This window comes from Triturus cristatus, chromosome 9 (genome assembly GCF_964204655.1).
Source record: "Triturus cristatus chromosome 9, aTriCri1.1, whole genome shotgun sequence".
Classification (NCBI taxonomy): domain Eukaryota; kingdom Metazoa; phylum Chordata; class Amphibia; order Caudata; family Salamandridae; genus Triturus; species Triturus cristatus.
In genome coordinates, this window is record NC_140592.1 from 691,771,110 (window position 1) to 691,795,860 (window position 24,751).

At 45.3% G+C, this 24,751-nt stretch overlaps 1 protein-coding gene across 7 annotated transcripts in view; it reads left to right on the forward strand.

Moving 5' to 3' along the window:
* LOC146798509 (uncharacterized) overlaps positions 1 to 24,751 on the forward strand; it is a 248,961-nt gene that overhangs the window by 155,467 nt on the left and 68,743 nt on the right. The gene's annotated exons all lie outside the window — the stretch shown is intronic.

Below are 24,751 nucleotides of genomic sequence, written 5' to 3' on the forward strand. Positions count from 1 at the left end.
TGGGCTCCAGTACCATAGTTTGTACCAGGTTTACTCTGACTAACACCTACTCCACAAATGGAGCATATAGCAATGTTCACCTCCTTCCTGCTAACCGAAAAGAAGTCCCAAACTGGGGAGGTCAACTTTCTGACGCTGCTGGTGCCACTTGCAATGTCGGATGAACTGGTAGGTGGGTGTGACGTTTGACTCTCTGCAGTACCTGAGGTAGTTGTGGTGGATGTAGGTCGCTGTCGGGACTTTGTAAATATGGCAGCTGGAGGTGGTGTTGGTGGTATCTGTGCCAAATCCCTCAAAGCATTTTGGGATGGTGTAAAATCAGTCTCTACTGGGGTGGGGCTAATGTCCATGATGACTGGCTCGTCATCATCCTCCTCTTCAGCACCTTCCTCCATAACTCTAAGGCTTTCTGGAACCTTCCTTTTCTCTAGCCTCCTCTAGCGGCTTGTCTCACTCTCGGACTGAGATGGGATCCAAGTGCCATCAAGATCACAAGAAAGAGGGCTTGGAGAAGAAGTTGATGGACTAATCCTCATTTTCCTTGCTAGGGATCTGGAAGACAATTGATCTTCTGATAGAGTGGCTTGCTCTTCTTCTTCCTCAGCAGGAAGCTCAATCTCCTGAACTGCCCCTACTTTGGGAGGAACAACTACCATTGGGGGTGGTTGCGGCTGTTGTTGCCCACTTATCTGACTTTCCTGCATTGATTGGGTACTACTTTGCGATAATGATAAGTCAATTTTAACATCATTGCTCGTCGGCGTTGTTATGATTAGACTGGCTGCCTCTGCGACAGACATGGGTTTTAGCCTAGGTTGGCGGGGAGGGTCCACTGATGAGGGGGTTCTGCTCCCAGCTTAGCTTGCTCACCAGACACCGCTGGTGCAGGCGCAATTTTTGGTTTCCCATAAAAGGTCTTGGGTGACATACCGGTGGTGGTAAGTGACAGTGCCTTCTTCTCACTGGCAACTTTCTTGGTACTGGACCTGGTACCATTCTTTGGGGCCATCTTTAAGATGTCAGTTAGCACGCAGTGGCACAAGTTGAAGAGATGTCTGTCTATGGGCACACGTCACATGATGTTGTGTGCAGGGCGCAGGCCTTCTGTCTGTTAGTACAATGGGTGATGTAGTCTCCTCCTCTTTTGTGCACCTAAAAGCAAAGAAGCAAGAATGTGGCATTGTTGTGGTTCAATTACTAGTTCAAACAAATACAATATAATTTAGTTTATGTGGTCACACTTGTTAGTGTTATTACCTTAGTTATTAAAACAATTAACAATACAGTGTAACCATTTGTAAGACGTTAACAACAACAAGGGCTTTCATGGTGTACTTTGTACACTAAAGTAGTTCACTTAGAAAGGATAGGAAAGAAGAAAAATAACAAAAATACAAATGTAACTGTTTGGCATTGTGCATCATGTGGGATGCCGCACTCAGGGAGCTGCAGCTGACAAATGACAATAAAAGCAATAGGCTAAGGGGAGAAAAGGGAAGATAGACATGCAGGCCCATGTGGCAAAAGCACAATACCTGCCTCCACAAAATGACTGCCAGCCACAGGTCAAGCAACAACAACAAGAGGAGGCCTGGTAAACGATGAACTCAAGCAGGCCTATATGGAGTATGGACTCCTGCCCACATGGGGAGGCTCAGCCAAGGTAAATGATGGCCCACTATTACAAACACACTCACACACTGGCCAGACAAAGTAGGTATGCTAAACAACACATCGTTAATGCAATAATGTCAAAAACGAAAATCCACAGGGCTAAAAAGGTTTGCAAGTTACAACACCACACATCCAACAAAGGCATTTAATTTAACAATATACCTGAAGAAAAAAACTTGGTGAAATAAATACCACAAAAAAAACATTTTGTATTTTTAATCCAATGCCATCCATGACCAAAAGGATGTTTACATTTAACAGACACCATAGAAACAGTTGTTTCATGCACCCATGAGTAGCTCTGGGCCTACTTGCTGAAAGGCCTATTGGCAGACTACTGGGATACATAATGAATTAAATAAATATTGCAAATTGATTTCAAAAGTTGGCAAAAATGTACTGAACATGTTTCCTTTATAAAAGAAGAAAAATGACGCACAAAGGAACAACTAGCCCCCTGCTGAAACAACAGGCCACCCACCACAATACATTTTAAAAAACGGTGAAAAGTACAAATAAATCTAGGTGCATGGCCACAATCAAACAAACACCAATTTTCCAACTTACTTGTGAAATCTCAAATGCAAAAGTCCTCAAATCCAATGATATATGATGCAGCAGACACAAAGAGTGTTCCTTCCAGCTAAAAAGCCAAATGAAAAGTGACCAGGAGATGGACAAAGCACTGGGAGGAGCCTGCTGAACAGGAACAGGAAGTTGGAGACTCTGGGGCACTTCCTTCCTCTTAAAAAAAAGAAAAAAAAGAAAAAAGACTCCTTGCACAAAAAAGTACAGCAAAATGTCAATTTGAGGAGTTTTTTAAATCCGAATCGTCGTTTCGAGAAGGTTTTGATGCTGCTCGGGGAGAGAACCTTCTCCAGATTGCATTCGCTGTAGATTCAGCATGTTTGGGATTATGTTCTTCAAAAACTTCCGCTGGAAGTCTGATGGCACGCCCGAATGACCTGTCTGTGACCACAAACTCTCGTAGGACCATGTGGTCACTTAGCAAATCTCGTGGCACTCGCAAAAAACAAAGGAAATCTCGTTGGCGATCACAGGCATCCGGGAAGTCGCTCATGCGCATTTAGGGCAGGCAAACAAAAAAAACCTCTGCTCCATTGAGGAGTGCGGAGTTTTTCGGCAACTCCGCGTTCAACGCGGAACGCTGAGCTGCCAAAACTCTGCAAACTCCACGAGTGGAATTTTAAGCCCAGGGTTAGTTGGAAGTCTCAGAGAAACCAAAGACTTCAAAATCTTTTGGGTACCGTTCTCTGGAAATTGATGTTTTATCTGCCACAAAGGAAAAAGGTAACCCAACACCATCAACGACGCCGCTGCTGGCTCCGTGACCCGAAGGCACTGCAGAGGACACCGCCACACTTCGCAGCACAACCTTAGTCTCATCAACGCCACCACCGAGCCGCTGCTTGCAATGTGACCTGTGGGCACTGCACTGCCTCACTTCCCATGCTGCCCTGGTATCCCCAGAGACAATGCAACGCCATCACTGACACCGCTGTCTGCATCGTGACCTGTGGAAATCACTTGTGAAGGACACGGAGCACCGCCCCACTTCGCACCACAGCTCTGGTCTCACTGACGCTACTCTAAGCTGAAATCAAGGCCGCTGTCTGCACTGTGGTTTGGGGGCACCGCTCGTAGGTTACTGGATAAACAGCCCCTACCACACCACAGCCTTGGCTCACTGATGCCAGTGGCATCGACTCCAGATCGTCAACCGATGCCTCTGCCTGCAAAGCGACCTGTGGGCCCCGCGCACTGTATTGCCCCATCTCGCACGGCAACCTTGGGTCTACCACCGACAGCGCTTCAGCAATGATGACAATGCTGGTTGCACTGTGACCTATCAGTACCGCAACGAGCATCACCCCACTTTGCACCACAACTCTGGACTCACCAATGCTGCTGGATGACCATCACGAGCCGCTGCCTGCACTGTGACCTGAGGCACTGCACGTTGCTCCACCATGCTTCATACCGTAGCCCCGACACCTGCCAACGTCCATGCTCCTAACTTCAAACACACAGAGCTCGACCTGCAACGTGCTTGACTTCAAGAGCCAATGACTTCTGCACAGACTCCTAGAATCGACGCCACTGCTCCAGAGCTCACCATGAGATCTGATGCCCTGCATCTCCAAAGGTACTTTTGAAGGGTCTCCCAGACACCGTAGCTGGCCCACGATGCCGTGGTCAGCCAGAACTGTTGGATTTGTTTGCTCATGACACCGTGATAGCCCAGGACAGAGCTAATGAATTCAAGGAACTTTATATAAAGACTGTTTTTGCTTTATTAGTATTTGGATCACTGTATGGTGAGTTTTTATCGTTTTGGTCTTGATTTTACACAGATAAATATTGGATATTTTTCTAAAACTGGTGTGGTGTCCTTTTGTAGTGTTTTCATTGTATTACAGTTTATGTGCAAATGCTTTACACACTGCCTTTGGGATAAGCCTGGCTGCTTGTGCCAAGCCACCAAGGGGGTGAGCAGGGTTTATTTTTGAAGTGTATTCCCCTTATCCTGACTAGAGTGGTGGATTCTGCCTGGCTAAGGAGCATACCCTAGCCAACCAGAAAACACATTTATATAGTTGGTTGTTGGTGGTGAGGATAGGACAAAAATGAAATTGAACTTTTGGCACTTGCACATCTACATGATGGAGGATTTACAAGTCTTTTGCAAGGATAGGGTTTTGCCTGTGAAGAGGAGATCCACAAAGTGGGATCTTGAGACAGCCCTATTTGAGGAAACACGTTGGGTAGCAGCACTGCCAGGTGACTCTGAGGAGGAGTCTGAAAGGGAGAATCCCCAGCTAGAGTACCAGGAGGGCAGTAAACATGGGGAGAAAGATGGGCTTGTGAAGAAAAGAGTAGGATCCGAGCTCGGGATCAGAGACTGACAGAGTTCGACCGGGAACTCAAGAAGACTGAGGCTAAGAGGGCATTAACCTATGAAAAAGAAATGTGTGTAGCTCATGAACTGAGCTTGGCTGCGCTGGAAGTGGAAGTGGAAGCCATGAGGGCTGAGTCCAGCGTAGATGGTGGGATCAAAAGTAATATGTCCAGAACTGACGAGGGAGATGCAACCACAGAGACTTGATGCCCTACTTCAAGGTTGGGGTTGACATACACCAGGGGGGTTCGGCATTGTGAGGTAACTCCAGTGGTGTGCAGGGTCCCTGAGGTAAATTGGGGAACTGGCACAGGGGATCATATTCCTAGTGGTGGGAGGTACACTCTAATAACTCTAGATGAGAGGTGCAGGGACAGGGCTTCCCCTAGAGTAGATGCCCTGGTAAGTGAGTATGGAGACCACCCATACGAGTATGGGTTGAGTGACAGCAACAGTGAGACACTGTCTCACCAGTCTTACATGGGTGATGGGGGTACATTTGTGAGGCACTGGATGGTTGGGTGATGGGTAGTTTGCTTGACACTCGTGAGGGGCTGTTTAATTTGAATGCTGTAGCATATGTTCAGTACCTATTTTCCAGAGCTGTGCCAACAATTGGTGGAGTGTGAGTTCTCTGACCCCAGGAAGCCTGCACTGGAGGCAGACCTTTTGGTGGAGTCCAGAGGGTCTCAAGAAAGAAGCATCTTGGGGGGCCCACAGTGAGTAACCCATTTCTAACTGTGGTCCTGCTCATTTTATCCCAGACTAAACTTAGTGACTCCAAGTGCCAGTTGGCAGACCTTCTGTTCTGAGCTATAGGGTCACAACAAGCTCCAAATGTAAGGAACTCCAGGCGGAGCTCCCCTCAAGGAATATTTCCCTACGGATGTAGTGTACTGAAGCAGAGGAGCAGTAAAAGGCATAGACCAGGAAAGGACAGATGCAGTGTAAGCACAGGAATCAGATAGAGAAGGCAAGCAACATAAACTGACCATATCGGGAATGGACCAATAATGGACGAACACTCTGGGTTGCCACTAGAGTTGTACACAGGTAAGACTCAGAACTATTAACAGCTACAGGGAATGAGAATGCGTCTGTACAGATCACTCTTACAGATAGTCACACTGCAAGCCCCATGGAATGGAGGTAGCAAACTTTATTCTGTCTCTGGACCCTAGGGCACAAACAAGGATTGTACTTACATACACGTTACAAGCCCTTATAGGTCCAGCTGGATAAACAGTGGTAATTCCTAAGAACAATAGAAATGGTACACTGTCTCAGATAAGGCACCTAAGACTACATATAACACAAGAAAAAGAATGGGGAAGTAATAGCCTTGTGGAAACCAGTAGCCAACCCTTGTACAAACGAATACACTTAAACACAAGTCTGGACCAGAAAGTATACTTACCAAACACAGGAGCCCAAGGGGAAAATGCAAAGCAAGCACTAGACTGGATCCTAAGAGCTGTAGCAAATAGCTAGGAGCAAGGTATTCATGGAAAAATGGAGAACAGGCAAGCCAGAACAAGGATCCTAGGAACTGTAACAAACAAGAGACTGGAACTTTAAAGGAACTAGAGACTGTAGTAGAGTCACTGAGAAAGATAAAGTTAAACTAGGAGCACATTTAGGAGTCTGAGATGCAAAATGCAAGAGCTAAGGCAGAAGCAAAAGGAATAAGTAAAGAGAAAATAATAGTAGGAACAGAAGGAACAAACTAGGGGCAATTAGAAAGGGAGCAGTTTAGGGTGCACCAAAGGGTAGAAAAAGATGGGCAGGGATTACATCAAAAGCAAAGCAGGCTGAGATAAGCTGTAGCAGGCTGCACAGGAACAGGACACAGGCTTTGGCTGAAGCAAGGCAGGAACTGGACCGGAAAACAATCAAAAAGAGGTCTGATACACAAACTTCAATGAACGAACAAGGAGCTTCAGCAAATGGCTGCTTACAACCATTTCAAGGCAGCAGCAAGCCCAGGGCGGATCACATAACTGGCGTGCAAATTTCCCGAGAGGCGGAATTATGGAATGGTAACATCAATGACTTCCCTGCAACTGCCTAGGGATCTGCTACACTGGAGTTGCTTGGACTTGCAATAGGGCCTGCCTGAGCCCTGCTGACCTCTGCTGGAATGAGTCCCTGAGCCCCAAGAATTGACTCCCCAAGTCCTGGACACTTGGCTGGCATCAGATAGAACTCCTCCTTGCATAACTGAAGGTTTCATGGAATTTGAAGTGACATGAAGCCCACAAAGACTTGCAGTACAGATGCAAACTTCATCGGAACTGACACAGAGTGATGCGAAGCCCTTCAAAGCCTCGCACACAGCTGAAAGCTTCATCGGCAGTGACACTGAGCGACTCAAAGCCCCGCAAAGTCTCGCCGCACAGCCTCAAGCTTTATTGGAACCGAAGCCAAGCAATGCAAAGCCCCACAAAACCTTACTGCAATGCTGCAAGCTGCACTGGAACTGATGCCAAGCGACACGAAGCCTCACAAAACACAAAAGGCACAACTCCTAGTAGGGTAAGTCAAACTTGTTCCGGTGCCCGGCCTGCACTCCATCGGACCCATCCTGAACTTGTGACATTTTCTTTGTCCAGCATGGCCAGATACCCTCAGTTGGCTCTTTGTTCTTTTAGGCACTATATTTACTTACATTTTTGAAACTACGTACTTCTCATTCTACTGCTGGCTTCTTGTCTTCTAGTATTATTTTATTTATTAAAATGTGCTCTATTTTTCTAGATTGGTTTGGGACTTTTCTTGTGTTGTGTTTTCACCTTTTTACTGTGTGCTGCATAAATACTTGATACATTGCCTTGAAGTTAAGCTTCGCTGCTTTTTTGCCAAGCTACCAGAGGGTTAAGCACAGGTTAATATACTGATTTTTAACGGTTCACCCTGACAAGGATTGTGGTTGTTTTTTTTGGTTGTTTTTTTTAGTCCTCATACGCCATTTTACATATCCAGAGCAGCTTTGTTTAAACTCTGCGGCCCCCCAGTTCATTGGCACCAACAGAAGAGCTCAGATCTTAATGGTTTGCTCTTTACACAGAACCTCTTGTAACTGGTCAGTTCCTTTCCTTTATATGAATACCAACACACTGACCCGAGTGGTGAAGTAATTCTATGTAAGGGCATAATCATTGGACATATATTCTGATTTAGAGGTTGTCCAGCCAGTCTATGCATGGTAGCCAGAAAGCTATCTTCTTGCTATTTTTTCTAGATGCTATATCTAATTTCATTACACACTAAAAATGTCGGAGTGTTGCTTTAAATCCAACATTTACATATTTCTCGTCGAGTTAGTAAAATGAGAAAAAAGCATAATTTGTTGTTGTCTAAAGATACATTTGCATAGTTCTCTAAAATACCCAAATATATTAAATGAATGCTCACCTGGATGTCAGACCCAAATATGCCTTCCATACCTCTTATTACCGGGTCCCAAAATCGATGTAATCTAGGGCAGCTGAAAAACATGTGCTCGTCATTAACTTTCTCTTGCCGACATTTCGGGCAGCACGGAATAGCTCCCTTAGCAAACTTTGAGAGCTTGAAAGGGGACCAGTATACTCTGTGAAGAGAGAAGAGGTGATTTCTTCTTAGGTTGGCAGTTTGAACTGTAGAGTATAATAAATCAAAAGATACTTGCCAAATTTCTTCTGCGTCGGAGCCCCGCAAGCACTCGCCCCACAGCTGAGACGGAAGGGAGAAGTCGCTATCAGACAATTCAATCAAAAGCCAGTAGAGATTTGCCACTTCCCTCTTATTTTGTTGTCTTGTCCTTAAAGCCGTCTCGTAGGGCCATATGTAGGTAAAACGTGTTTTGCGATTCTCAAATTGCAATTTTTAGGGAATCGCAATTAGAGAATTGCAAAACGCAATGTAGGTAGGATTAGCAAAATATTTTGCGATTCCCACCTATTCCTTATTTGCGAATCCCAAATTGAGATTCGCAAATAAGGAATACCTTGCCATTCATTCCTATGGGCTAGAAGGCCCATAGAAATGAATAGGAAGACATTCTCAATTTGCGATTCTCAATTAGAGAATCGCAAATTGAGAATGCAATTTCAAGGTTGCAAGGGTGTCAATAGGACACCCTTTTGCACCCCTGAAATAAACATGTGTGCACATGTGGCGCACATACATGCGCTAAGGGCATGTATGTGCGCCACATGGCACTTTGAAAAATGCAAAAAAGTGCATTTTTCAAAGAAATCGCAAATTACCAACAACCTGAAGTTGGTGGTAATATGCGATTCCTTAAGCCAAAATCACACAACTTGGGTGCTTCCTACATTGCATTTAAGGAATCGCAATTTGGGATTCCTTAAATGCATTAGCAAAATAAGGAATCGCAAATTTTGCAACATTTCCCTATACATTTTCCCTATATCTGAACTGTTGGGCTCAGACAAAAGCATTTTACCAGCTCTAATCAAAAAAATCCATGCATATAAAATTATGTCCGATGCACACAATCCTTCCTTATTTTTTCTTCTCTGACATTCTTTCCAGGAGATCCTTATGCCCTTAGAGGTCCATATAAAGGAAATGATTTTTGCCTGGATTTTCCTCAAAATTTTTTCATTGAAGGCTAATGGTATATTTTGGAATATAAATATCAGTTTTGGTAAGAGCATCATTTTCACTAAGTTAATTCTTCCAAATAATGATAGAGGTATGTATGACCAACTTTTCATAGAGTCAGATATTTCTTTATCTAATTTGCATAAATTGATATCAGGTATATCATTGATGTCCTGTTGAATTTTAATACCTAAATATCTTATCTCTTTTTTCAATAGATGAGTACCAGCATTTAAATTCCAGGCCATACATTCTGTTTTGGACTGATTAATCTCATAGCCTGAAATGTTGCCGAATTGATATGCAAGGTTATATGTAATAGGAATAGATTTCACAAGGTTTGAAGTGTATACCATGATATCATCAGCATAAAGTAAAAAAAAAAAAATCCCAGTTACCACACCTAAAAGGGAAAATATCTTGGTGTCTTCTGATCCTTTCAGCAAAAGACTCTATGTAAAGATTAAAAAGCATTGGAGAAAGGGGGCATCCTTGCCTAGTTCCTCTTTGAACTGGAATAGAAGGGGAAAGGTTACCATTTATGAGTATCTTAACTGTGGGAGCTTGGTAGATTGATGAAATTACTCTACAAACTTTCTCCCCTAAATTGCATTTGCCCAATACTTGACCTAAGTAGAGCCAATTAAGCCGATCAAACGCTTTAGTTGCATCCAATGTAATAATTGCCAGAGGTGTTTTATGTAGTGTCGCAAGATCTATAGCACCTATCAGGCTATAGGTAAGGTCTTGAATACCTCTCCCTTTAACAAAACCCTTTTGATCCTGATGTAACAGTTCATTCATAATCCCATTTAATCTCTCTGCTAAAATCTTTACAAAATGTTATAATCCAGGTTAAGCAGGAAAACTGGTCTATATGAATCACATTGGTTTGGTGATTTGGACGGTTTTAAAATCAGAGCCACTGTAGCTTCATCCCATGAGGGAGGCATATTCCCACCCTTATCAAAGATGTGAGAAAAAAGTTTGTCCAGGACAGGAATCAGGAGCTCAGCTAATGATTTATAAAGCTCGGCCGGTAGACCATCCGGTCCAGGTGCTTTACCTTTCTTCCCTGCTTCTACTATTTTACTAATTTCGAACTGACTAATGGATTTATTTAAGTTTTTAGAGGTCTCTGCACTGATTTTTTTGGATGGGAAACAATCAAGCCAGGATCGTACTGTTTCTTCCTGTGGATTTAGGTCTTCTCTGTAAACCTTTTCAAAATGTTTTAAGAAAGCTCCTTCAATTTCTGCCGGAGTTTGACAGAGTTTACCGGTTATACTGCAAACTACTTCCCCTATATTACTTTTAGCTAGGTCCTGTTTTGTTTTCCAGGCTAAAACGCTTGCTACAACCTTCCCCGTATTCAAATTGAGCAAATTTGCTAGCCTCCTATCTCTTCTGTAACCTAACATCCAAAACCGCTGCCAGTTCCATTTAAGAGAATGTATTTTATCAGAAATGTTCCTTTCTGTTCTGTCCCCTTGATCTATAATTTCAAGCTCTAATTTCTGAATATTCTCCTCTATCTCTTCTACCTCTATTTTATATTTCTTTTGTCTATCAAACTGGATAGAGGTAATACATCCTCTCAGGAATGCCTTATAGGCGTCCCATACAATTTCTATGGAAGTACTAGCAATGTTGACTTCAAAATATTTCTTCTTTTCTTCCAGTAACCTTGCAATAGTTTTTTCCTCTGATAATATAGATCTATCCAGTGTCCATCTTTTGTTCTTTAAATTATTTTGGAGTTTCAGTGTTAATAATACAGCGGCATGATCAGATAGATGACCCGGTTGGTGTTTTATTTCTGTTACTAGACCTCTAAGTTCCGTGCTGATTAGGAACAAGTCTAACCTTGATCTGTGACCATGCTTTTTATTATGGAAAGTATATCCTTTCCTATTTCCTTTTCTTTCCCTCCAAATTACCGTCCAGCTTAACTGTTTCATTGTGTTTTTTATTAAAGATCTCAATTTACAATTCAACAAAGTTCTACTATTTAAAGATCTGTCTATCACAGGATCAAGAACTAGATTGAAGTCCCCTGCCAGAATTAGAGGGTCTCGAAATAATAGAAGTTCAGCACATAAAGCTTTTAAAGGAGTTGGATCATCTAAATTCGGTCCATAATAACCTGCTACCGTAAATTTATGAGTATGAAACCTTACTCTTGCTATAGCCCATCTACCCATCTTTTCAGTTTTAGAGCCTTCAATTGATAGCGCCGGATTTTTTTTTATAAGTATAGCTACCCCCTTCGTTGTGGTCTGCTGAGTGGTGCAGATAACCTCTTTAATCAAGGTTTTAGCTTTACATTACACAGGCTTCTCATCTTTTCTTCATTTAGATGTGTTTCTTGAAGGATAAAGGATTGTGGTTGTTGCTTGAGTAGGCTTTTCACACCCCTCAATAAATAATTCAATTTCTTACATTGGTGTTTAATGGTGGGATCAGTGCATGTGTTTTTGCAGTTCCACTCAGTGACTTTTTGTAACACTAAAATCCCATATAAATACATTGACATCAGATTCAAATTCATTTTAAATATCCCTTTTGTTTTTTTACAAATTCATTTCCATTCCACCCGACTTTTTGCACTTGCGACTCTGCCTGCAAACATGGACTTTGAGATAAAAAAACCTAGAGAGCTGCACTGTGGCTGAGCACAAGGGATTCTGTAGGGAAAACGTGCGTCCAGCAGCTGAGAGCTCCAAGAAGCAGGAGCTCCAGAAGGCCTTTAGGGCCTGAGAAGAGGCCCACCAATTACAATATACAAGATACAGCACAGGAGCATAAGGAGGAGGATGACATGTAGGAGCAGGAGGAGGAACTAGAAAGGGGGGGTGACAGTGAGGTCCTCTGCCAGATGCACAGCAGGCAGCAGCATCTCTTCACACAATCTGTCCCCTAAAGATATGGAGGACAGGATGGCTGAAAGGGAGGTCAGGTTGCAGTTAGAAAAACTCAAGATGGAGGAGGCTGTTGCAAATAGGTTGCAGAGGAGGTTGCCCCAAAGAGGGCTGCAAAGGAGGTTGCTGCAAAGAAGGGATGAATTACTGGTCCGAGGGAAGGAGGACAGGCTTACGTATTCCCTCACGAAGCAAGCACTAGTCCAGAGAAGTATAGCGGTCCCGGGAGAAGTATAGACAGAAGTTTAAAGCCAGCCAGAAGCTTTCCTACCAGTCGTGGGTGGATTATGTGGATTACATTTAGAAGACACTGCATGGTTGGGTGAAGGGAAGTGTTGTAAGTTATTGGAAAGGGCTGTACAATCTGATTGCCAGAGAGCACATGTTCAGTAATTGTTTTGCAGAGCTGCGACAACATCCTCTTCTCACTTCCTTGTCTCCTAGGAGGTACCTCAGGTCCTCAGAGGCACTGTTAGTGCAAGTGCCCAGAGTCAGGAAAACTTGCTCGGTGGAAGATCTTTTGACTTTCTGGCATCTAAACTTTGGAATTCTCTACCGTTGCTCCTGAGGCAAAAATTTAAAGACTTGGCTTTTCTAGACTGGCTCCTTCCTTTACCTGTCACTAGTTAAGTTGCTTCTGACCTCTTAGCGCTGGTACACTCCTTCTTTTCGCTTTAAAAGACTCAAATTCATTAATTCATTCTTTTATTGTCCCAGATAGCATTTGGGTACTGCAGAGGTTAACTTTGTGGCAGGAGACAACCATGAGAGTCACTATCACGTGTCTCTGGTTCCCTTTGAGTGGGGGTGGGTCCTAGGTTCCTTAAGCGTAGCTGTGAGTACAGCCATGACAGTGAATTTTCTGCTTGGCAACAACATGGAGCACACCATCTGGAGGGAGGTGGAGCTAAGTTTTCACCTGGAGATGTTAGGATTGCATGAGTTGGAGTGGATGTGCCTGATCACATGGTACATTGCAACCCAATAGGGAAGTCAAGAGGGCCTGGAGCCTGGAAGAATGGCCCAGGTACCTGCCAAAAAGAGGAATGTCAGGGGGTGTAGGACACCTGCTCCTGAAAATCTCACAGTCTGGGAGAAGAATGAGCCAGAGGGTGATGCCTCAGAGCCTACAGGGGAGAACATTGCCTCAGATATTTGGACCTCAAGATCCCCAGTAACCTCTTGGGGGTCCTAAATGGCAATCACCTCAAACCCCACTATGAGAGGACAAAAGTCACCATGCTCCTAGTAACAGATGATGGAGTGGATGAGGAGAGTGAACCTCTCCCTGACCTTCTATCATCCATGAAGCAGGATGGGCCAGTGGAAGGTGTCCACCTCTCCCCTGCCCAGACCCCTGAGCAACAGAGGGACTTTTTCTACTTGCTGGGACAGTTAGCCTCCCTATTCCACTGTTCCCTGGGTGTACCCATCTGTATACCCATGACATTGATACAGGGAACAGCATGCCTATGAAGAAGTGAGAGACAACTTCAAGGTGGAAGTTTCCAAGATGCTAAAACTAAACGCCTTCAACAGCTCTTTGTGTAGCCCAGTGGTGCTGGTACACAAGGCTGCCATGCCATGCACCACACCAGAACTCAGGTTCTGTATGAATTGCTGGCACTCAATTCAGTCACTTAGATTAATGCCTACGCCATTCCCCGAGCTGATGAGTTCAAATTGGTGGGGGCTGCCAAGTTTCATGTTTCATTTGACATGAAATGCCCCTGCTACCTTCCAGAGATTGGTCAACCAGAACCTGGCTGGGAAAGAGAGCTTCAGTGAAGCCTACTTGGCTGGAATTGCTGTCTTAAGACCTAGCTGGGATGACCACCTATTCCACCTCCAGTATGTGCTTCAGGCCCTTCAACAGGAAGGTCTGACAATAAAGGCCTACAAGTGATAGCGCAGAGTTCAGTGGTCTACTTAGGGGACCAAGTTGGTGGTGGCAGGGTGCAGCCCCTCCAAACCAAAAGTCTGATCATCTTGGCTAGGGAGCTCCCACCAAGACCCAGACTAAGATGAGAGCCTTCTTAGGCCTCATCTGACACTACAGGATATTTGTCAATGGGTATGGACCATTGTTGCCCTCTTGACTAAGCTGACTTTCAAGAAGCAGCTCAGTAAGGTGATCTGAACAGAGGTTTGCCACACCACTTTTGACACCCTGAAGGCAGCCATGTGTGCAGCACCAGTGCTCAAGGCCCCTGACTTCTCCCATGAAATCATTATTCAGACAGATGTCCCATAGCATGGCATAGGGGCTGTGCTCTCACTGGAAAACGAAGAGAGCCTAGACCAATCTGTAACCTTCATCAGTAGAAGGTTACTTCCCAGGTGACAGAGGTGGACTGTAATTGAAAGGCTAAGATTTGCAGTGATCTGGACACTGAAGACGTTGAGCTCATAATTGTTTGGGACTTACTTCTAGGTTCAGACAGACAACAGACCCCTCAGATGTCTAATACAGATGAGTGAAAATACCAAACTTTTGAGATGGTTCCATACAGGGAATGGACTTTTACGGCAACACATCACCCTGGAACTGACCACGCCAATGGTGATGGTCTCTCCAGGGTCGTCCGCCTTAGCAATGAAAACTCCCATGAAGGTGGGTAGTTCTCCGACTTTCAGCTGGGGGGACACATGTTAGATCTGACATCCTTGGCATGGTATTTCCCTAAACTACTTGCCTTTATTTGTCCTGTATGCTAAATTTGATTTTGCTGGCTTTAAGACTCTGTACACTGTACCACTGCTAACCAGTGCTAAAGTGCTTGTGTTCTCTCCCTGAAAATGGTAAAATCGGCTTACACCTATTTGGCACATTTCATTTACTTGTAAGTCACTAGTAAATTATTCTACATGTAGGCAGGGCCTGTAAATTAAGTGCTACGAGTGGGCCTGTAAAACACATTGCATCACCCACTTATGTAGTTGTTGTAAAGTAAGTTTCCACAGACTCCAAGGCTGGTAAGTCCAAATCACTTTATTACTGATCATCCACTCTCCATCTGACAGGGGAGATTCCCCAACATTCTAAATGAACTCCAGTGGAGGGGACCACTTACAGGGGATGTAGGGGGGGGGCGGGGCATACCAAAGATAACAACAAGTGTGATAACGAGAGAACGAACTACACACTTACAGTATTGATAACAGTATTGATTAATTACAACACATCTCCCTCTGTGGGGAAAACAAGCTTGACATCTGTAACATTTCAGAGCTGCAAACCCCTCAGGGTTATGTTGTCTTCACCACTCTATCCTTACTCCATGTCTGTCCGCTTTCCAGACGCACTACATTTTTTCCTGTCTTTTCTACTTTCGTGGAGTCCCCGTACTTACTCGCCCCTGGTGTTACATGAGTTGGTTTCTTAACCCTTACGAGCGTACCTTGCTCAAACTCCACATCCTTCACCCCATGTTTTCCATCATACCATGCTTTATACTTTTGTTGATGAACTTCAACTTTCCTTCTGCTCTGTTCTAGATCATGACCAACACTTTTACCACTGCCCAACCACCTGGGATGCATCTTAGTACCCGGCTCCCTCCCTCTTAGGAATACAAAGGGAGACATTCCTGTAACCATGTTGGGTGCAGTATGGTATGCCCACAACCATTCTTGTAACGAGTCTTCCACATTGAACCCATTGGTGAGAGCTAGTTGGATGTGTTCCTTCACCATCCTGTTCACCCTTTCCACTAGGCCATTTGCCTTCGGACAATAAAGTGCAGTTCTCTCGTGTCTTATATTGAGCTCCTCCAAAAAATCCTTCATAGACTCCGAGACGAATTGCACCCCATTGTCCGTGACCAAAGTGCTAGGGATACCTTCATATACAAAAATGTTCCTCAAAAATGTGATGAGGTTATTGGTTGTTGTAGATGTCGTGAACTTGAAATTGACCCAATGGGAGGTATAATCCACCAGGACAAACATGAACCGCTTCTGTGGGCCTAACTTGTCCATGGGCCCTACGATGTCTACAGCTAACTTTGTCCATGGGATCGTAGGGACACTGACGGGTGACAGAGGAGTTCTGTGGGGGATCTTACTTTTGTCACTCCTAGCACAGCTAATACACTCCTTCACTTTTACCTCGATCATGGAATCCATCTTCGGAAACCAATAACAGCTCCTGACCTTGTTCTTCGTAAGGCTTCTGCCCAGATGCCCCTCGTGGGCCAAGTCAATTATTTTGCTTCTCATCTCCCTTGGAGGAATGATTTTATCCCCACGGTGTATGCGACCCTCGAGGATGAACAATTCTAGCCTCACTTCCCAAAAGTCTTTGATACTGTCAGGAACTTCCGATATTTTCTCTGGCCATCCTTTGATAATGAAATTCTTTAACGTTTCCATGGCAGTGTCCTCCTTCATTCCTTTTTCCCACTCACCATTAGTAATGGACGTGAGATGGATAGGGAATATGGGAACATCTAGCACTTCATCATTAGGACCTCCTTCCACGGGTGCCCTCGAAAGGTAGTCTGCTATGACATTTTCCGGGCCCGGCAAGTACTCTACCTTGAAACAATAGTTTTCTAATCCTAGGACCCATTTACTTATGCGAGGCGATACACTCTGAGCCTGTTTGGGGGAAAACATGAAGGTGAGAGGTTTGTGGTCAGTGTGTATTACAAACTTCGTTCCCCACAGAAAAAACTTAAAATGTAGCACTGCCCAAAAACAGGCCAATGCTTCCCTCTCAATAACTGAGTAGTTACGCTCAGATGAAGTCAACACACGGGACGCAAAAGCGATGACCGTTTCTTCTCCGTCTCCTTTCTGTGACAGCATGGCCCCCAGTCCTTTATTGGATGCATCTGTCGTTAAAATGGTTTTCTTTTTAGGGTCAAAAGTGCCAAGGGCTGGGGACTCGACAATTTTCTGTTTTATCCTTCCAAACATCTCCTCATGTCTACTTTCCCACACAAATTCTGCATTTTTCCTGAGGAGCTCCCGCAACCCTTCACATAACTCTGAAAAGTTCCTCACAAATTTCGACATATACTCCACCAGACCCAGGAACGATTTGAGCTCCTCTTTGTTGGTTGGGTGTGGGGCATCCTCAACCGCTTGAATAAGGCTGTATTTAGGTCTAAAACCTTCCCTGGATATAGTGTGGCCTAGATAGTCAACGGAAGTAACCTTAATCTTGCATTTGTCCAACCGCACTGTTAGTCCCGCTTCTGAGAGTTTACAACACACCCTGTTGAGCGTGTCATCATGCTCCTCCTCTGTGGCCCCATACATCAGTATGTCATCTTGGAAGCAGAGTGTGTTCCTAACTCCCTGCAGCACCTGTTGCATTATTTTCTGAAAAACGGACGCCGCCGAAGCTAGGCCGAACGGCATCCTCTTGAACATATATGCACCAAACGGGGAGCTGAAGGCCGTTAACGGTCTAGAATCAGGGTGCAGTTCCACCTGGTGATAAGCCATGGACAAGTCAATGACCGAAAAGAAACTGGCCCTCCCCATGGTACTCAACATTTCATTTATATTGGGGAGAGGGAACCTTTCCACCCATATGTTGTCATTAAGAGAGCCCATCCTCGTCGCCAGTGTTGTAAAGTAAGTTTCCACAGACTCCAAGGCTGGTAAGTCCAAATCACTTTATTACTGATCATCCACTCTCCATCTGACAGGGGAGATTCCCCAACATTCTAAATGAACTCCAGTGGAGGGGACCACTTACAGGGGATGTAGGGGGGGGGCGGGGCATACCAAAGATAACAACAAGTGTGATAACGAGAGAACGAACTACACACTTACAGTATTGATAACAGTATTGATTAATTACAACAGTAGTGTTTTCAAACATGTCTCAGGCCTGCCATTTCAGTCTGTGGGGCAGTTTTAAAACTGCTATTTAAAATTGGCAAAATAAACCTTTCCCCAGGTCTAAACTTTCCTTTTTAATTTATATAAATCACCCCTAAGTTAGGCCCTAGAGGCTAATAGGGTAGAGTGTATTATATTTAAAAAGTAGGACATGTGTTTTTAGGATTTTCATGTCCTGGTACTGACATACTCCTAAATTCGTTTTTCTGTATTGCAAGACCTCATTTTCCCATTGGCTAACCTTAGGTTACCTTATTACATTTAAGAAGTACTAATTTCTGATTGGCAACAGATTGGGATGTCAAGTTTGGACTTAAATAAATTGTGATTTAAAATCCTCTTTAATAGTAGAGTGATATTTTAAGTCACCATTCTGAGAATACCTCTTTTAGAAAGGTTGCATTTTCCTGCCCTAACTATTTGGTGTCTATTGCCAGGGTTCTGGGTCACATGACTGTGAATAGCTTAGCTATTGGGCTTTGTGTCTTATTCCCAGACAGAGATACAAAGGGGTTGTTCTCTGCCCCACTTATATTTTGAAGGGATGCTTCCAACACACACAGACACACACACAAAGAACCTGACACTAGTCTTTTGTCACCCAGACTTCTTAGAGCCTTGGCATGGCAAGGGAAGAGCTTTCCAGAAAAAGATGTGTGGATAGCCAGGATGTCCCTCAACTTGAAAGCTGGTACAGGGTATACATACTGGACCTCCAAAGCCACTCTTCAGTAGACTTGTGGACCTATGGGCATTACAGATGAAGACCTTGTCATGTTCCCCAAAGATCTACTTTGCTGCTTGAGGCCTGCCGTGCTGCCTGAGAAGGAAGACTGGACCTGCATCCTTCATCCCAGGCCAACCTGAGTGACTTCCAAGGGTCAGCTTGCTGGTCTCATGTTCTGAACTACAGAGACACAAAAAGCTCCAGAGGCCTCCCTGCAACTGACCAGCTGACCTGCTGCACTGGGCCTGAATGAACCTGCAAATCGACCTGTCTCAACCCCATTCTCCTCTGTTGGAGTGAGTTTCTGGAGTCTCTATCTGCCTAAGTCCTAGACTCTTGGCTGGAATTAAGAAAAACTCTTCCTTGGCTAACCAAAGGTTCCTTCAAATCCAGGGTGAAGCAAGACAAAGCCCTTCAAAGTCTCGTTGCACAGTTGCAACTTAATTGGATCTTACGCCGAGCAACGCAAAGCCCCACAATCCTCTCAGCACAGCTGCACGCCCCATCATAATTGACGCTAACTGACGCAAAGCCTCATAAAACAATACAGCGCAGACCTAGCACCAAGTACATAAGGTACAACTCCTAGCAGGACAAACTTGGCCTTGTGCCTGGCCTGCACCCCATCGCAGTTGGCCTGAACTCGTGACATTTTTGTCCCGGTCCAGCAAGGCCAAATACGCTCAGTTGCCACTTTGTGCATTTTAGATTCAATATTTACTTAAATGTTTACAATCCCCTATCTCCAGTTGAACTGATTTGATCTTTTCGTTCTGGTATTATTTGAGTTATTTTGATTTACTCTATTTTTCTAAATAGCTTTGGGATGTTTTTGTGTTGTGTTTTCAACTTATTTCTGTTTATCTGCTAGATAATTACTTTACATGTTGTCTCTAAGTTAAGCCCGACTGATTTTGTGCCAAGATACCAGAGCATTAAGCACAGGTCAACTTAGTGACTTTTGTGGTTTACCCTGCAAGGAATGTGGTTGCTGCTTTAGTAGGGTTTTCAGCCCCCTTCAATGAATAGACAAAATTAGTTACAGGCTTCTTCTAGGTACTAAGACATGTATGTTATACCCCAAAGTAACAAGGAATGATGTAGGAATTACTTTTATTGTAACTGATTAAGCATGGTGAGTATGTTCCAGTGCACATTAAAACATTTGTCAATAATTACAAATGCCATTTCTGATCAACCAAAAAGGGCTGTCATTGAACAGTAAAACACACAAGATGATGGATGGAATGTTGCACAATGGCAAAACATTCACCCCCAGTCACAGATCTGGGTTTAATCCATCGTTATTTTGCTCACCACGCCACCCCAGTTCATACATGGCCATATGCAAATCAGTCTTGACCCTGTGCCTCATGGGAACAGTCCAGCCCGAACTGCCAAGCCATGTCTTCCCTGGACCGGAATCAAGCATCCTAGGACCGGTTTCTGGCTATCAGCCGTCATCAGCCAGGATAGCTTGACTCCAGTAGCGTAGTGAACACGGGACCCACGTCTGGGCATACCCTTCCCACATAGGGTGAACAGCAAAACACACAAGATGATGGATGGAATGTTGCACAATGGCAAAACATTCACCCCCAGTCACAGATCTGGGTTTAATCCATCGTTATTTTGCTCACCACGCCACCCCAGTTCAGACATGGCCATATGCAAATCAGTCTTGACCCTGTGCCTCATGGGAACAGTCCAGCCCGAACTGCCAAGCCATGTCTTCCCTGGACTGTAATCAAGCATCCTAGGACCGGTTTCTGGCTATCAGCCGTCATCAGCCAGGATAGCTTGACTCCAGTAGCGTAGTGAACACGGGACCCACGTCTGGGCATACCCTTCCCAAATAGGGTGAACAGCAAAACACACAAGATGATGGATGGAATGTTGCACAATGGCAAAACATTCACCCCCAGTCACAGATCTGGGTTTAATCCATCGTTATTTTGCTCACCACGCCACCCCAGTTCAGACATGGCCATATGCAAATCAGTCTTGACCCTGTGCCTCATGGGAACAGTCCAGCTCGAACTGCCAAGCCATGTCTTCCCTGGACCGGAATCAAGCATCCTAGGACCGGTTTCTGGCTATCAGCCGTCATCAGCCAGGATAGCTTGACTCCAGTAGCGTAGTGAACACGGGACCCACGTCTGGGCATACCCTTCCCACATAGGGTGAACAGCAAAACACACAAGATGATGGATGGAATGTTGCACAATGGCAAAACATTCACCCCCAGTCACAGATCTGGGTTTAATCCATCGTTATTTTGCTCACCACGCCACCCCAGTTCAGACATGGCCATATGCAAATCAGTCTTGACCCTGTGCCTCATGGGAACAGTCCAGCCCGAACTGCCAAGCCATGTCTTCCCTGGACCGGAATCAAGCATCCTAGGACCGGTTTCTGGCTATCAGCCGTCATCAGCCAGGATAGCTTGACTCCAGTAGCGTAGTGAACACGGGACCCACGTCTGGGCATACCCTTCCCACATAGGGTGAACAGCAAACCACACAAGATGATGGATGGAATGTTGCACAATGGCAAAACATTCACCCCCAGTCACAGATCTGGGTTTAATTCATCGTTATTTTGCTCACCATGTCACCCCAGTTCAGACATGGCCATATGCAAATCAGTCTTGACCCTGTGCCTCATGGGAACAGTCCAGCCCGAACTGCCAAGCCATGTCTTCCCTGGACCGGAATCAAGCATCCTAGGACCGGTTTCTGGCTATCAGCCGTCATCAGCCAGGATAGCTTGACTCCAGTAGCGTAGTGAACACGGGACCCACGTCTGGGCATACCCTTCCCACATAGGGTGAACAGCAAAACACACAAGATGATGGATGGAATGTTGCACAATGGCAAAACATTCACCCCCAGTCACAGATCTGGGTTTAATCCATCGTTATTTTGCTCACCACGCCACCCCAGTTCAGGCATGGCCATATGCAAATCAGTCTTGACCCTGTGCCTCATGGGAACAGTCCAGCCCGAACTGCCAAGCCATGTCTTCCCTGGACCGGAATCAAGCATCCTAGGACCGGTTTCTGGCTATCAGCCGTCATCAGCCTGGATTTAACCCAGATCTCTTGACTGGGGTAGAATGTATGCATTGTCAGCATTCCGTCCATCATTGTTTGTTGTAACGCTTTTCGCCCTAAGTGGGATGGGTATTCCAAGACGTGGGACCCGTGCTCACTACGCCACTGGAGTCAGGCTATCCTGGCTGATGACGGCTGATAGCCAGAAACCGGTCCTAGGATGCTTGATTCTGGTGCCAGGGAAGACATGGCTTGGCAGTTCGGGCTGGACTGTTCCCATGAGGCACAGGGTCAAGACTGATTTGCATATGGCCATGTCTAAACTGGGGTGGTGTAGTGGGCAAAAGAACGATGGATTTAACCCATATCTCTTGACTGGGGGAGAATGTATGCATTGTCAGCATTCCGTCCATCATTTGTTTGTTGTAACGCTTTTCGCCCTAAGTGGGATGGGTATTCCCAGACGTGGGACCCGTGCTCACTACGCCACTGGAGTCAGGCTATCCTGGCTGATGACGGCTGATAGCCAGAAACCGGTCCTAGGATGCTTGATTCCGGTCCAGGGAAGACATGGCTTGGCAGTTCGGGCTGGACTGTTCCCATGAGACACATGGTCAAGACTGATTTGCATATGGCCATGTCTAAACTGGGGTGGTGTAGTGGGCAAAAGAACGATGGATTTAACCCAGATCTCTTGACTGGGGGAGAATGTATGCATTGTCAGCATTCCGTCCATCATTTGTTTGTTGTAACGCTTTTCGCCCTAAGTGGGATGGGTATTCCCAGACGTGGGACCCGTGCTCACTACGCCACTGGAGTCAGGCTATCCTGGCTGATGACGGCTGATAGCCAGAAACCGGTCCTAGGATGCTTGATTCCGGTCCAGGGAAGACATGGCTTGGCAGTTCGGGCTGGACTGTTCCCATGAGGCACAGGGTCAAGACTGATTTGCATATGGCCATGTCTAAACTGGGGTGGTGTAGTGGGCAAAAGAACGATGGATTTAACCCAGATCTCTTGACTGGGGGAGAATGTATGCATTGTCAGCATTCCGTCCATCATTTGTTTGTTGTAACATCATTGAACAGTGGCAGATGATGAACTTTGAAAGCGACAAGAGCTAAATGCAATTTACAAAACTACATAAAGTGAGCCTGTGAAGCAAACATGACTGAGGTGCTCCAAGTGTTTTATCGGGGCAGAGGTTCTCCTACTGGAAATACTTCATTAATTGGGATAATAGTGCATTTTAGAGTAGAATTGAAGGATGTCTCGGTAAACAATAAAGAAGTCCCCATTAACACTACAGAATTTCATAAAGAAGCAGGTTATTTATAATATGATGACTGTGAGAAGTTGGCCTGGCATATGCTGGTCACTAGTTATAGTGGCCACCTTGCACCAGTCCAATTCGACTCTTATGGTAGATAGGTTTAAGACAACCTTTTAAAGATAGCTATCCTAGTGGTAGCTGTGGAGAGCAGCCTTCAGGCTAAGTCTCAGAGGAATGTAAAGCAGCTCGTTTTACCTTATAATCTCTTGAATTACCAAATGAAAGGACACCAAACAGGTATATATATCAAATATATATGTATTTATTTCTAGACACACTCTACTAATCTCTTTATGAGATTAGAAGCCAGGAACACATTCAAATATCAACGTTTCACAATAAGTTAAGCACAAATATGGCTGGGCCCCTAGGGGCGTACCAGACCATATACTAAAAAAGAAGTTTAGGAAAGTCGACTTGCAGAATGACAAGGCCAAGGGCCTGTAGAATCACTGGGGCGTCACGACTGCTGTGATAGCAGATAAGTAACAGACCCACGGGAGACACGTGCAGTGTGAGAACACAGCCGCGGGTTCCCTATTGATTAAAATGGAGCAAGTCACGGTTTGATTTTTAAAGTTTTAGGGTACTTCGAGGAAGTCTACAAGCAATCCACTTACAAGGTAAGTAGTTCGAGGGCCAACACACACTAGGGCACCGGAGTGCACGAGTTACCTCACCCAAGGAAGCCGGGTGCATAGGTGTCTTTTGGTGTCGGGTCGCGTTGCTGTTTTCTATGGAGACCAAAGAAGACTTGCTGCTTGTGGCACTGAAGAAGTGTCCGGTGGAATCCAAGGTGGGATTCAAGATGTAGAGGACCTGAAAATTGAAGGGACAGTGTTCACAGTCACTTGCCAGTGACCCAGGACCAGGAAGATGGATGCCCGCGGATGTCGGGTGATTTCAGGTGATCAAGGGTGTTTTGACTCTTCGCTCACGAGGTCCAGTAGGGATCAATGATGACCAGCAGCTGGATTCGGAGTGTCCCACAAGGTCTGCAGCTGACTGCGGTGTCGGCAACCGGATTGGAGCCAACAAGCCTTGGCAACAGCAAGTCTCGTGGGGAGTGAAGAAAGTTGATGGTGCAGACCAGAAAGGTCTGAGGGACTCACCCAGCAAGGGTGAGTGAGGGCAGTCCTAGAGCAACCAGGGGAACCCTTTTAGATGATAGGAAAGCCTTCGGGGGACCCACAAGCCAACGGGCAAGGGATCACAAAGACGCCTCTTGAGGAAATGCTTCACAGGAGCCCACGGTCACTCGGGATGGGGTAGGCTGCTGATTTTTGCTGCTAAACCTGCTGGAGGCTTGGGTCACAAATGGTCCAAAGCACAAGTTCGTAGAACATCGTGAAGGGGTTGCACTTGACAATAGTGCATGGTTCCCATGTATTGCAGTTCCTCGTCACTCGTGGGGTCCAGACGTACAGCTTCGCTGGGGACTCAAAATGGCTGATGAGAGGTCAGGAAATCTGCTTCTGGAGCTGCAGGGACTTCCGACTCCGGCAGGAGCGGGAAAGTTTGCAACCATTGTTTCAAGTTTTGGTGCCTGCCAAGCAGGGGAGTCACTCCTTGACTCCAAGGGAGATTCTTCCGTCTTCCAAAGGTAGTGGTACGTCGAAGGGCCAGGATTCTTCTTGCAAAGCATCATCCA